The following is a 14,920-nucleotide window of genomic DNA, read 5'->3' on the forward strand; positions in this document are numbered from 1 at the left end:
AGTTGCAGGCCAAATATGTGTGACATTTCTGCGACTTTAGCTTCTAGAGCATTTTTACAACATTATACATAGGTGCTGAATACATAAAAAGCGACTGTTCAGCGACAGACAAGTCGCATCGGCTGAAAGTAGGCCAGAATGTCAGTCCATGTTGGAGCAGGTTTAGATACAGTCTAAAGTATAGATCTCAAAGTCTGTGCACAGAATTTAGCAAGGGCCTCGCACCTTCTGATGCATCAGGTAGGTGCACAATAGCATAGCCTAACCCTCTGTACTTTGGTCTATATTGATGCGGGACATAGACAGCCAGCTGATGACCAATCCATTAGTGCAATGGATGGCTGGAAGCATTTGTCTTTGCCTTTGCAATACCACAGAAGCAATGCATGGTCAATGTACAGCAATGACACACCTGTGTGAACAGCCAGGAGACCCCCCCCCCCCCCCCCCATGTTATGTTACATAGTTACATAGTTAGTACGGTCGAAAAAAGACATATGTCCATCAAGTTCAACCAGGGAATTAAGGGGTAGGGGTGTGGCGCGATATTGGGGAAGGGATGAGATTTTATATTTCTTCATAAGCATTAATCTTATTTTGTCAATTAGGAACATTCAGCACCCACCCGCTATCAAGGCAGCTGCCTATCATGTCATGCCCTACCTGCACAGGTGTGCTGGCTACTCAAATGATCCAATTAAGGAGGCCATTTAGTCAGCAGCAGCAGAAGTCCTGTGCCTGGACGCTCCAACAGCGGCCAGACACAAGCAGAAGCAGCAGAAGCAGCAGCAGCAGCACCACCTTTTGTTTTTTGGCTGCAGCAGCAAGGCCCACAGGGCTGGCTAGCTGGCTAGCCAGCAAGCAGGTAGCAATGAAAGTAGGAATCTTTCTTTTTAACCCTGTAAGGGGGTGGTGCACTGTACCCGAAGATACTGCCATATCGGGTCAATGCATAGGGCGACGGAAGCAAGCTTCGAAATCGGCCCCCGTTCTCAAAAATCCATTTAATATATGGTCCCCAGATAGGGGACGTATCAGATATTAAACTGATAAGAACAGATACTACACTTGATCTTAGCCAAAAGGCCGAGAAGCGATAACCGTGAAAGGGGCGGGCCCAACAAGGTCCCCTTCATGGGCACTATCACTGCTTGCTGTCAGGGAGGCTGCCAGACAATTTTCCATGCACACTCTGGGCTGGGGGGCAGTCAACCACCAGTACACACAGCAGAACCTAAACCCATACCATTATTGCTAAGCAGCAAGACAGGGGCCCATTGCACTCCCACGGGGCCTTTTTAAATGCAATCCATAACCCGGATTTGCCAGGAACCCTTCTTACTCCTCCTACTTGCATGTGACACTGGGCTTAGGATCTGCATAGGAAACACACACACAAGCACACACCTACCTTTGTTGCCTGCAGATGCCTCCTTGGCTGTCCCCAAACGGTATCAAACCAACACCCACGGGAAGCTGTAAGCATAGAGGACATGCCTGCACCCCATTGGACTTACCTGTGTGGGTTAAATCCGGGTTATTTGACAACCTATGGCGGTGATGGTTCTGCTCAGGCAGAGCAGTGCTGATGCTCCTCATAAAGCTGTCGCTGCTGTGAAGGTTCTAGGTGACATCACAAATCCCTATGGTTACATACACAACAAAGCTGGGTTGTTGTTGTTTACACTCTGCAAGGCCTGTGGAAGTGAGTGACATCATAGCACTGTAGTTCTGAGGGTTCTAGATGGATGCAACAATCTCCTGTTGCTTCTATGAAGGCCATAATAGACGACATCACCAAACAGCTCCATAGTCACATACACAGCAAAGGAGAGATGTTGTTTACACCTAGTGATGTCAGTGGTATTGAGTGACATCACAGCACAGTGCTAAGGCTCCTGGGCCTGGACACAGCAGCGGCTGCAATATCTCAACGGAGAATACGTTTATATATATGTGTGTGTGTGCGCGTATATATATATATATATATATATATATATATATATATATTTCTCCGCCGAAATCACTTTTAAACCCATTTCCACCTTTTTTTCCCTTCTCTTCCTCTTACTTTTTTTTCACGTTTTTTTACGTTTTTCTCCTTTTCGCCTCTTTTCTGGGCGTATTATTCTTCTTTTTCTTCTTTTTTTTCGTCTAATGCAACCCCATCAGTGCAGCAATGCTTATTCAATACCGCCAGCAGATGGAGACACTGGGGGATAATTTTCTAAGGATTTATACTGATTTTTCCTGTCTGAATTTGTCGCACAGAAAGTTGCAGGCCAAATATGTGTGACATTTCTGCGACTTTAGCTTCTAGAGCATTTTTACAACATTATACATAGGTGCTGAATACATAAAAAGCGACTGTTCAGCGACAGACAAGTCGCATCGGCTGAAAGTAGGCCAGAATGTCAGTCCATGTTGGAGCAGGTTTAGATACAGTCTAAAGTATAGATCTCAAAGTCTGTGCACAGAATTTAGCAAGGGCCTCGCACCTTCTGATGCATCAGGTAGGTGCACAATAGCATAGCCTAACCCTCTGTACTTTGGTCTATATTGATGCGGGACATAGACAGCCAGCTGATGACCAATCCATTAGTGCAATGGATGGCTGGAAGCATTTGTCTTTGCCTTTGCAATACCACAGAAGCAATGCATGGTCAATGTACAGCAATGACACACCTGTGTGAACAGCCAGGAGACCCCCCCCCCCCCCCCCCCATGTTATGTTACATAGTTACATAGTTAGTACGGTCGAAAAAAGACATATGTCCATCAAGTTCAACCAGGGAATTAAGGGGTAGGGGTGTGGCGCGATATTGGGGAAGGGATGAGATTTTATATTTCTTCATAAGCATTAATCTTATTTTGTCAATTAGGAACATTCAGCACCCACCCGCTATCAAGGCAGCTGCCTATCATGTCATGCCCTACCTGCACAGGTGTGCTGGCTACTCAAATGATCCAATTAAGGAGGCCATTTAGTCAGCAGCAGCAGAAGTCCTGTGCCTGGACGCTCCAACAGCGGCCAGACACAAGCAGAAGCAGCAGAAGCAGCACCACCTTTTGTTTTTTGGCTGCAGCAGCAAGGCCCACAGGGCTGGCTAGCTGGCTAGCCAGCAAGCAGGTAGCAATGAAAGTAGGAATCTTTCTTTTTAACCCTGTAAGGGGGTGGTGCACTGTACCCGAAGATACTGCCATATCGGGTCAATGCATAGGGCGACGGAAGCAAGCTTCGAAATCGGCCCCCGTTCTCAAAAATCCATTTAATATATGGTCCCCAGATAGGGGACGTATCAGATATTAAACTGATAAGAACAGATACTACACTTGATCTTAGCCAAAAGGCCGAGAAGCGATAACCGTGAAAGGGGCGGGCCCAACAAGGTCCCCTTCATGGGCACTATCACTGCTTGCTGTCAGGGAGGCTGCCAGACAATTTTCCATGCACACTCTGGGCTGGGGGGCAGTCAACCACCAGTACACACAGCAGAACCTAAACCCATACCATTATTGCTAAGCAGCAAGACAGGGGCCCATTGCACTCCCACGGGGCCTTTTTAAATGCAATCCATAACCCGGATTTGCCAGGAACCCTTCTTACTCCTCCTACTTGCATGTGACACTGGGCTTAGGATCTGCATAGGAAACACACACACAAGCACACACCTACCTTTGTTGCCTGCAGATGCCTCCTTGGCTGTCCCCAAACGGTATCAAACCAACACCCACGGGAAGCTGTAAGCATAGAGGACATGCCTGCACCCCATTGGACTTACCTGTGTGGGTTAAATCCGGGTTATTTGACAACCTATGGCGGTGATGGTTCTGCTCAGGCAGAGCAGTGCTGATGCTCCTCATAAAGCTGTCGCTGCTGTGAAGGTTCTAGGTGACATCACAAATCCCTATGGTTACATACACAACAAAGCTGGGTTGTTGTTGTTTACACTCTGCAAGGCCTGTGGAAGTGAGTGACATCATAGCACTGTAGTTCTGAGGGTTCTAGATGGATGCAACAATCTCCTGTTGCTTCTATGAAGGCCATAATAGACGACATCACCAAACAGCTCCATAGTCACATACACAGCAAAGGAGAGATGTTGTTTACACCTAGTGATGTCAGTGGTATTGAGTGACATCACAGCACAGTGCTAAGGCTCCTGGGCCTGGACACAGCAGCGGCTGCAATATCTCAACGGAGAATACGTTTATATATATGTGTGTGTGTGCGCGTATATATATATATATATATATATATATATATATATATTTCTCCGCCGAAATCACTTTTAAACCCATTTCCACCTTTTTTTCCCTTCTCTTCCTCTTACTTTTTTTTCACGTTTTTTTACGTTTTTCTCCTTTTCGCCTCTTTTCTGGGCGTATTATTCTTCTTTTTCTTCTTTTTTTTCGTCTAATGCATACCCCATCAGTGCAGCAATGCTTATTCAATACCGCCAGCAGATGGAGACACTGGGGGATAATTTTCTAAGGATTTATACTGATTTTTCCTGTCTGAATTTGTCGCACAGAAAGTTGCAGGCCAAATATGTGTGACATTTCTGCGACTTTAGCTTCTAGAGCATTTTTACAACATTATACATAGGTGCTGAATACATAAAAAGCGACTGTTCAGCGACAGACAAGTCGCATCGGCTGAAAGTAGGCCAGAATGTCAGTCCATGTTGGAGCAGGTTTAGATACAGTCTAAAGTATAGATCTCAAAGTCTGTGCACAGAATTTAGCAAGGGCCTCGCACCTTCTGATGCATCAGGTAGGTGCACAATAGCATAGCCTAACCCTCTGTACTTTGGTCTATATTGATGCGGGACATAGACAGCCAGCTGATGACCAATCCATTAGTGCAATGGATGGCTGGAAGCATTTGTCTTTGCCTTTGCAATACCACAGAAGCAATGCATGGTCAATGTACAGCAATGACACACCTGTGTGAACAGCCAGGAGACCCCCCCCCCCCCCCCCCATGTTATGTTACATAGTTACATAGTTAGTACGGTCGAAAAAAGACATATGTCCATCAAGTTCAACCAGGGAATTAAGGGGTAGGGGTGTGGCGCGATATTGGGGAAGGGATGAGATTTTATATTTCTTCATAAGCATTAATCTTATTTTGTCAATTAGGAACATTCAGCACCCACCCGCTATCAAGGCAGCTGCCTATCATGTCATGCCCTACCTGCACAGGTGTGCTGGCTACTCAAATGATCCAATTAAGGAGGCCATTTAGTCAGCAGCAGCAGAAGTCCTGTGCCTGGACGCTCCAACAGCGGCCAGACACAAGCAGAAGCAGCAGAAGCAGCAGCAGCAGCACCACCTTTTGTTTTTTGGCTGCAGCAGCAAGGCCCACAGGGCTGGCTAGCTGGCTAGCCAGCAAGCAGGTAGCAATGAAAGTAGGAATCTTTCTTTTTAACCCTGTAAGGGGGTGGTGCACTGTACCCGAAGATACTGCCATATCGGGTCAATGCATAGGGCGACGGAAGCAAGCTTCGAAATCGGCCCCCGTTCTCAAAAATCCATTTAATATATGGTCCCCAGATAGGGGACGTATCAGATATTAAACTGATAAGAACAGATTTTTTTTTTTTTTTTTTTTTTTTTATCTAAAGCCGAGGAACGTGCTTTCGATTCACCCAAAGTGCAAGAAAAAGTGCAAACGTGTTACACTAAAAAAACGTGCACAAAGGATGCGGTCTATCGCAAGCCCTTCTCCGATAGGAGAGAGGCCCCCCAACAAACCTTACCCTTCGCCTCCGGACCAAAAGGTACCTGCGAGGTTCCAGGTTCGATGTCCCTTTTCGCCGAAGCTACTAGGGGACCACAAATGCTCCCGGCATCCCCCTTGGCGTTGGCCAAGGTATCTGCCCGCAGAGCCGATTACGGTAGGTACCCTGCCAAAGCAGGAGTACCCGGGGTGTTTGCAGGGAGGTGCGGAACCTAATGGCCACACACACCTCCCCTAGACCGCCAGGAGGGACACCCAGAAGGGCTACCGCATCCTGACAAATCCTGTGAACACACAACACGCAAAAAGTGACACAGTGAGACAAAAAAGAAATAAATAAGTGAATGTGTGCAGATATACTGCCCGGACATCCGGCCGGATCTATAAAAATTTCTCTGATCCTAGCCAGAAGGCCGGGAATCAAGAGGTGAGTGCCACAAGGTGAAGAGATTATGGTGCCCGTGCTTCAACTCAGTGAGTCTATTCTCCCAGTGAGTTTCGGCACCTCGGGGTCACCACTCCCCGAGGCACAAAAGTACCTCGGCTCTAGACCCTCTCAGCCTCATGGCGAGACCCGGAGGGAACAGGTCACATCGGGGCAGCCGTCGAGCTGATTCCTCAGAACCAGCCCCGGAAAGCCCTGGTACACCTGCATCCTCCATGCAGCACCCATCCCCACCAGCATGAAAACTGATAAGAACAGATACTACACTTGATCTTAGCCAAAAGGCCGAGAAGCGATAACCGTGAAAGGGGCGGGCCCAACAAGGTCCCCTTCATGGGCACTATCACTGCTTGCTGTCAGGGAGGCTGCCAGACAATTTTCCATGCACACTCTGGGCTGGGGGGCAGTCAACCACCAGTACACACAGCAGAACCTAAACCCATACCATTATTGCTAAGCAGCAAGACAGGGGCCCATTGCACTCCCACGGGGCCTTTTTAAATGCAATCCATAACCCGGATTTGCCAGGAACCCTTCTTACTCCTCCTACTTGCATGTGACACTGGGCTTAGGATCTGCATAGGAAACACACACACAAGCACACACCTACCTTTGTTGCCTGCAGATGCCTCCTTGGCTGTCCCCAAACGGTATCAAACCAACACCCACGGGAAGCTGTAAGCATAGAGGACATGCCTGCACCCCATTGGACTTACCTGTGTGGGTTAAATCCGGGTTATTTGACAACCTATGGCGGTGATGGTTCTGCTCAGGCAGAGCAGTGCTGATGCTCCTCATAAAGCTGTCGCTGCTGTGAAGGTTCTAGGTGACATCACAAATCCCTATGGTTACATACACAACAAAGCTGGGTTGTTGTTGTTTACACTCTGCAAGGCCTGTGGAAGTGAGTGACATCATAGCACTGTAGTTCTGAGGGTTCTAGATGGATGCAACAATCTCCTGTTGCTTCTATGAAGGCCATAATAGACGACATCACCAAACAGCTCCATAGTCACATACACAGCAAAGGAGAGATGTTGTTTACACCTAGTGATGTCAGTGGTATTGAGTGACATCACAGCACAGTGCTAAGGCTCCTGGGCCTGGACACAGCAGCGGCTGCAATATCTCAACGGAGAATACGTTTATATATATGTGTGTGTGTGCGCGTATATATATATATATATATATATATATATATATATATATATATATATATATATTTCTCCGCCGAAATCACTTTTAAACCCATTTCCACCTTTTTTTCCCTTCTCTTCCTCTTACTTTTTTTTCACGTTTTTTTTACGTTTTTCTCCTTTTCGCCTCTTTTCTGGGCGTATTATTCTTCTTTTTCTTCTTTTTTTTCGTCTAATGCATACCCCATCAGTGCAGCAATGCTTATTCAATACCGCCAGCAGATGGAGACACTGGGGGATAATTTTCTAAGGATTTATACTGATTTTTCCTGTCTGAATTTGTCGCACAGAAAGTTGCAGGCCAAATATGTGTGACATTTCTGCGACTTTAGCTTCTAGAGCATTTTTACAACATTATACATAGGTGCTGAATACATAAAAAGCGACTGTTCAGCGACAGACAAGTCGCATCGGCTGAAAGTAGGCCAGAATGTCAGTCCATGTTGGAGCAGGTTTAGATACAGTCTAAAGTATAGATCTCAAAGTCTGTGCACAGAATTTAGCAAGGGCCTCGCACCTTCTGATGCATCAGGTAGGTGCACAATAGCATAGCCTAACCCTCTGTACTTTGGTCTATATTGATGCGGGACATAGACAGCCAGCTGATGACCAATCCATTAGTGCAATGGATGGCTGGAAGCATTTGTCTTTGCCTTTGCAATACCACAGAAGCAATGCATGGTCAATGTACAGCAATGACACACCTGTGTGAACAGCCAGGAGACCCCCCCCCCCCCCCATGTTATGTTACATAGTTACATAGTTAGTACGGTCGAAAAAAGACATATGTCCATCAAGTTCAACCAGGGAATTAAGGGGTAGGGGTGTGGCGCGATATTGGGGAAGGGATGAGATTTTATATTTCTTCATAAGCATTAATCTTATTTTGTCAATTAGGAACATTCAGCACCCACCCGCTATCAAGGCAGCTGCCTATCATGTCATGCCCTACCTGCACAGGTGTGCTGGCTACTCAAATGATCCAATTAAGGAGGCCATTTAGTCAGCAGCAGCAGAAGTCCTGTGCCTGGACGCTCCAACAGCGGCCAGACACAAGCAGAAGCAGCAGAAGCAGCAGCAGCAGCACCACCTTTTGTTTTTTGGCTGCAGCAGCAAGGCCCACAGGGCTGGCTAGCTGGCTAGCCAGCAAGCAGGTAGCAATGAAAGTAGGAATCTTTCTTTTTAACCCTGTAAGGGGGTGGTGCACTGTACCCGAAGATACTGCCATATCGGGTCAATGCATAGGGCGACGGAAGCAAGCTTCGAAATCGGCCCCCGTTCTCAAAAATCCATTTAATATATGGTCCCCAGATAGGGGACGTATCAGATATTAAACTGATAAGAACAGATTTTTTTTTTTGATTGAAAGAGCTTTATTTTCCGTTCAGTCATTACAAGTCGTACAATAAATTACAGTCACACAAAGCATGATAGTACAATACACAGCAAAGGTTCCCTAAGCTATACATCGCACACCATGCTACTCTAACATTCAGCTCAATCCTGCAATATAAAGGCACAAGAGATCAAACAAAAACCAAATAATACAATCTGTGATCGGGGTAGGGGTGTGGGCGACTATGTGGGGGTAGGGAGGGGGCGGATCACAGGGCCAAACTGTTGGGCTGTTTCTTCAGGGAGACATGGGAGAAGGAGAGGGGTCTTCACTCCTCTTCTTCCTCATCAACGGCCGAGCTGTCCAAGATGGAATAGTCTCTAAGCAGGTTCTTGATGAACCTGCGGCAGTCCCGGACGGACATGTTTTCCCTGTTGATCACGAGGCGGTTCCTGGCAAGCCACACTGCGTCCTTAAAACAGTTCATAAGGCGCCAGGCCTCCTGGATGGCCTCCACGTCGTGGGTCCCAGGGAACAGGCCGTAAAGCACCGAATGGTACGATAGGCAGCTCCTGGGCACTGAGTCTCTGAGTTCCTGTTCTAGGGCGTCCAACAGACCCTGTGCAAAGGGGCACTGCCAAAACACGTGGAAAGATGTTTCCTCCACGTAGGGGCAACGGGGGCAGTACCGGGTCTTGCACAGGTTGCGGGCATGCATGAATGACCTGAGAGAGAGACCTCCCATGACGGCCATCCACGACAAGTCCTTGTGTCCATTGGTAAGCCGCTTTGAGGCCACATTGTTCCAAACTGTCTCTGCAGTGGCTGCGGGGAGTCCCGGAACCAGCTCGGTCGAGTCCTTAGCTCGGATGAGCTTGTGGATTGTCTTTGGCTTCCATAGGTCTGGTTTCAGTCCTTCCAGCTGGTGCTCCCTCACAAACCGGACAACATCCCCATAGAACCAGGGAGTGTTCCAGTTGTAAGGGATGGAGCTGTCCCACTTGTCCCAGCCCAGCTGTCTCCAGAGGGGCATGAGAAGCAAGCGAGACATGGACCTGCCCGCTGAGCCAGTCTTTTCTACAAGAGTCCGCTGCACCGTGACACATGCAAAGGAGGCCCTCAGCAGAGCGGGGATGTCGGGTATTCCCTTCCCACCCTTGCGGGGTTCCTTGTACATCACGGTCCTCTTGACTCTGTCCATTTTGCCCCAGACGAAGCCAAACACTGTCCGGGTGATGGCCTTGCAAACGGTGGTATGGGGAGGCCAGGCCTGTGCGGTATATTGGAGCACAGGCAAAACTTCACTCCGCAGGACAAGTGCCTTGCCTTCCATCGTGAGCTTTCTGGAGCTCCACAGTCCGATCTTTGAGTTTATCCTTCCTAGTCGGTCTTGCCAAGACTTAAGGGCCGCTCCTTCCTTCCCGAACCAGACTCCAAGAATTTGAATGAAGTCCGGCTTAATAGTAAAGGGGAAGGGGGCGGAAGAAGCCAGGTGCCACTCCCCGAAGAGCATGGCCTCCGACTTCCCGCAGTTGACTTTTGCCCCCGAAGCTCTGCCGAAGTCCTCGCAGGTCTGGACGAGTGCAGTCACCGAACGCTGGTCAGCGCAGAAGACGGTCACGTCGTCCATGTAGAGCGAGCACTTGACCTCGTGGCGATCTGGTCCTGGTGCGGTGATCCCTCTGATCTCTCCATTCTGCCGGATAGTCTCAGCGAAGAGCTCTATAACACAAACAAAAAGGAGAGGTGAAAGAGGGCAGCCTTGTCTAACCCCTGAAAGAATAGGAAAGGGGTCAGTCTTCCAGCCGTTCACCAACACCGTGCTGTAAATGTCAAAATACATAACGTTAACAAAAGAGCAAAACATCTTCCCCAGACCCAGCCTGCGCAAAACCCTGTCCATGAATGCGTGGGAGACACGGTCGAACGCCTTCTCCTGATCTAAGCTGACCAGGGCGGCGCGGCCCCCGCGGTCCTGGATGTAATGGACCGTGTCTCTCACAAGGGCAAGGCTGTCGGCAATCCTGCGGCCAGGAATGCTGCAGGTCTGGTCCGGATGGACGATCTGCCCCATGACAGGTTTCAGCCTGTTGGCCAGCACCTTGGCGAGGATCTTGTAGTCCACGTTCAGGAGAGAGATGGGACGCCAGTTTTTCAGGTCACATCTCTCCCCCTTCCGCTTATACAAGATCGTGATCATCCCTTCCCTCAACGACGGAGGCATTCTGCCCCCCACCACCACCTCCTCGTACACCTCCAACAGGTCCGGACAGATCAGGTCACCCAGCGCTACGTAGAGCTCGGCCGGGAGACCGTCACTGCCCGGGGTCCTGCCGGGCTTAAAGGACCTAGCGGCAGAGAGCAGCTCCCCCACCGTCAAGGGATCGTCCATAGCCGCAGCACCTGCGGGATCAACAACGTTAGTGACACCTGACAGGAACCTCTCGGCGGCTTCGGGGTCGGATGACTTGGGGGCGTAGAGGTTGCTGTAGAAGTCGTGGACGACCCCCATCACTTCCTCCTTGCCGCTCCTCATGTGTCCGGTCTCATCTCGTAGCTCAGTCAGGGGCGTGTGGCCGGCATGGAGCTTCCTGAAAAAGAAAGAGTTACATTTCTCACCCTTCTCCAGGTTCTCCACCTTGGAACGAAAGATGATTCGCTTGGATTCCTCCTCAAAGTGCCTTTTCAAGCTCTTTTTGGTCTCCTCCAGCTCCTCCCTGACGTCCCAGCCACACTGGAGCAGGTCCTGCAGGGACCGCAGCTCGCGCTGCAGTTTCCTCAAGTCCCACTTCTTCGCACACGCCTGTTGTCTGCCTTTTGCCTGAAAGAAACAACGGAATTCGACTTTAACATATTCCCACCAATCGCTGATGCACTTGAACAGACATTTGTCATTTCGCCATACAAGGTAAGCATCCCTAAGTTCCTCCATGACCTCCCTCTGCTCCAACAGGGCACAATTCAACTTCCAGGAGCCCGGGCCAGGTGGGAATCCATGGCCCAGAGTCCCCCGGAATCGAATGGCCCTGTGGTCAGAGAAGAAGCAGGGGACCATAGAGTACGACACCTTTCTGACTGCTCTCGAAGTGAAGATGAAGTCTATCCGAGAACGGAGCGAGCCATCGGGGCGGCTCCACGTATAGTTTACGGAGCCGTTCCCGATGGACCCGACAACGTCCTGCAAGGATGCCTCCGTCACCATCTCAATCAGCAGTTTAGACGTCACGTCCAGGTTGGCGGATGTGCCAGAACTGCGCCCGTCCACCTCAATGGGGCAGTTGAAGTCACCACCCAACACTACTGCTCTAGTGGTGGCGAGTTCAGCCCGCAGGGCCTGGAGAACCTCCAGTCGGACATCCCTCTCAGGGGAGGCATACACGTTGATGAGCCGCACGGGCTCACCCGCCCAGGAACCGTCTGCGACAAGAAGTCTGCCACAGACGAGCTCCCGGACGGAATCAAGTGCAAAGTTACCTCCCCTGATCAGGATGGCCACCCCCGCAGACCTATTGTCGCCCCCACCAGACCAGTAGGAAGGGCCGTGAGGCCACTGCCTGGCCAGATGGTTGTAAGACCTAGAAGCAGACAAAGCACATTCCTGCAACATGTAAACATCACACCTCTGGGAATCTAAGAACGTAAGAACAGTCTGAAATCTGAACCAAGCTCTAATACTCCTCACATTAATGCAGAAGATGTTGAGATCAGCCATGGGAATAAAAAGAGAGGTTAGTTCTGATACTAGTTACCAGTCTGGTCGGACGGGTCCTCTTCTCTAGCGCCTGTCGGCTCCTGTGGCTTCTCGTAGCGCCCTTCCAAGAACTCGTCGTAGACCGTGTTGGACGGAGTGTCCAGGATTTTCTTAACCTCTGGGTCCTGCAGCAGCTCCTCCATAGATTGAGCTTGGACTGGCTCTGCTTGGACCTGCTCCACTTGGGCCTGCTCCATCACCTCCTCTCCTTCTGAAGCCTCAAGGCTCTCGCAGACCTGCTCCATCTCCTCCTCCTCATCTGAAGCTTGAGGGGTCTCGCAGGTCTCGATTATCTTTCTTTTGTGGGACTCTTCTGATACGTTGTCCCTTCCTTTCCTCTTCCTCTGTATGGTACCTGGGGGAGGAAGCACAGGAAAGTCCTCCGAAGGGCGGGCACCAGCAGCTGGAGGGGGGTTAGGTGCTGCTGGGCCAGGAGAGAAAGGAGGCTGGGTGGGGCGGGGGGCAGGAGAGAGTGCCCGGGCAGGGGAGGACGGGGCAGGGGTGGGCCGGGCAGGGGAGGACGGGGCAGGGGTGGGCCGGGGTGGGGTACGGGGGGCAGGGGTGGGCCGGGGTGGGGTACGGGGGGCAGGGGTGGGGCGGGATGGGGCAGGAGGGGCAGGGGTGGGACGGGATGGGGTAGGAGGGGCAGGGGTGGGACGGGATGGGGCAGGGGTGGGACGGGATGGGGCAGGGGTGGGGCGGGATGGGGCAGGAGAGAGGGCGGGAGGGGCAGGGGATGGGACTGGAGGGGCAGGGGAGGGGCGGGACGGGGCAGGGGTGGTGGCTTTCGCCTTCTTACCCTCCTTGGTCGGCTTGGCCATCCGTGGTGTTGGCTCCGGAGCTGGGGCTGGCTTCGGTGCTCTCGCTGCCACAGATGCCCATGTTCTCTCCCTCTGGGGGCAGTCCTTGTAGCTGTGGGCTGCCAGTCCGCAGAGGTTGCAGGTCTTGCTCTTGGGGCAGTCCTTGGTCGTGTGACCTGTCACACGGCAATACCTGCAGGCATCCTCCGTACAGTCCTTGCCCTCGTGGCCCATCTTGCCACATCTCCTGCAGGTCTGCGGCATGTCCGGGTAGAAGATAAGTCCTGTGGAGTTGCCCAAGGAAAATGTCGTTGGCAGGTGCTGTAGTCCGTCTGGAGAAGCAGGGTTCTTGTTGAGTCTGACGACCACAGACCACTTGCAGGTCCAGTATCCGAGTGAGTTCAGGATGCGGGTGGGCTCCCTCACCACGGTGCAGAAGCGCTTCAGGAAGGTCGAGATGTCCGTGCCTGGGGTGTGTGGGTTCCGCATTGAGACCGTCACCCGCCTCTCCTCTCTTTGAATAAGGCAGTTGCCCACAAAGCGAGAGAAAGGGGATTCGGGACTCGCCGCTTTCACCACCTCCCAGTATCTTCTACAGGTCCCAATGGTGGCAAAGGTGATGTAGAAGATTCCCGAAAAGAAGGTTGCTATTCCCAGGGTGTCAGCCGTGGGGAAGCCTTGATCCGCCAGCATCTTCTTGCAGAACACGTCGTGGGACATGTCCGGCACCCTTCCGTCCACGGGCTTGAGCTTCAAGGCAACAGTCTGCCTCATCCAGGGCTCCAGGGTTGGAGCTTCCAGGTCAGGAATTCTGCCGCCCTTCTGCCTTGCCGTGGTGGAGGTTGAAGCTTGCTGTGGTTGGGGCTGGACCTCCAGGCCTTGCCCTGCAGCCTCCTGGGTGGACTTGCTGGTTGAGGCCATGGCTTCTTCCAGCAGGCTCTTTTCCGCTTCCTTGCTTGCTTGTGGAGAGAGGCTTCGCAAAGTCTTCTTTCCCGGGTGGGAGGAGCTATGCAGATCCGGTCCCAGTGGGAGGAGCTATGCAAATCCTTCTCCAGAGGCAGCGAGTTTCTTCGAAAAGATTCTGCGCCGCCTTCCTCTTCGCCGCTGTTCCGGAATTCACCGCCGATTCCCTTCTTCCAGGTTCTTCGTCGGCTTCTTCCGGAGCTGCAGTCTTCAAGATCTTCTCCTTCTTCAGATGTTCCGAGGCAGGCAGGAGACGATCTTCAGGTGGTATGCTCTAGAGAAATGCGGTTCTAATAAGAACGAAAAGTACTGCAATCGTACTACGCAAAATCTCTACCACAATGCTTGGAGTTCTTCAGACCGTAGCGATCATGGTATCTCCCCTGCCAGGTAAGTACAGATACTACACTTGATCTTAGCCAAAAGGCCGAGAAGCGATAACCGTGAAAGGGGCGGGCCCAACAAGGTCCCCTTCATGGGCACTATCACTGCTTGCTGTCAGGGAGGCTGCCAGACAATTTTCCATGCACACTCTGGGCTGGGGGGCAGTCAACCACCAGTACACACAGCAGAACCTAAACCCATACCATTATTGCTAAGCAGCAAGACAGGGGCCCATTGCACTCCCACGGGGCCTTTTTAAATGCAATCCATAACCCGGATTTGCCAGGAACCCTTCTTAC

At 51.0% G+C, this 14,920-nt stretch overlaps 3 non-coding genes and 3 pseudogenes across 3 annotated transcripts; all 6 read right to left on the reverse strand.

Moving 5' to 3' along the window:
* Nucleotides 1-907: 907 nt before the first annotated feature.
* LOC130313744 (U2 spliceosomal RNA) lies at nt 908-1,098 on the reverse strand. Its single transcript, XR_008861617.1, has one exon. It is a non-coding gene; the product is annotated as a U2 spliceosomal RNA (small nuclear RNA).
* Nucleotides 1,099-3,172: 2,074 nt separating this feature from the next.
* LOC130313745 (U2 spliceosomal RNA) lies at nt 3,173-3,363 on the reverse strand. The gene has a single exon (XR_008861618.1). It is a non-coding gene; the product is annotated as a U2 spliceosomal RNA (small nuclear RNA).
* A 2,081-nt stretch (nt 3,364-5,444) lies between these two features.
* On the reverse strand, nt 5,445-5,635 carry LOC130313759 (U2 spliceosomal RNA). Its single transcript, XR_008861628.1, has one exon. It is a non-coding gene; the product is annotated as a U2 spliceosomal RNA (small nuclear RNA).
* Nucleotides 5,636-6,328: 693 nt separating this feature from the next.
* On the reverse strand, nt 6,329-6,488 carry LOC130313760 (U2 spliceosomal RNA; annotated as a pseudogene).
* A 2,095-nt stretch (nt 6,489-8,583) lies between these two features.
* LOC130313754 (U2 spliceosomal RNA) lies at nt 8,584-8,762 on the reverse strand (annotated as a pseudogene).
* Nucleotides 8,763-14,499: 5,737 nt separating this feature from the next.
* LOC130313764 (U2 spliceosomal RNA) lies at nt 14,500-14,676 on the reverse strand (annotated as a pseudogene).
* Nucleotides 14,677-14,920: the final 244 nt, after the last annotated feature.

The sequence above is a fragment of the Hyla sarda genome, unplaced genomic scaffold (genome assembly GCF_029499605.1).
Source record: "Hyla sarda isolate aHylSar1 unplaced genomic scaffold, aHylSar1.hap1 scaffold_1781, whole genome shotgun sequence".
NCBI lineage: Eukaryota > Metazoa > Chordata > Amphibia > Anura > Hylidae > Hyla > Hyla sarda.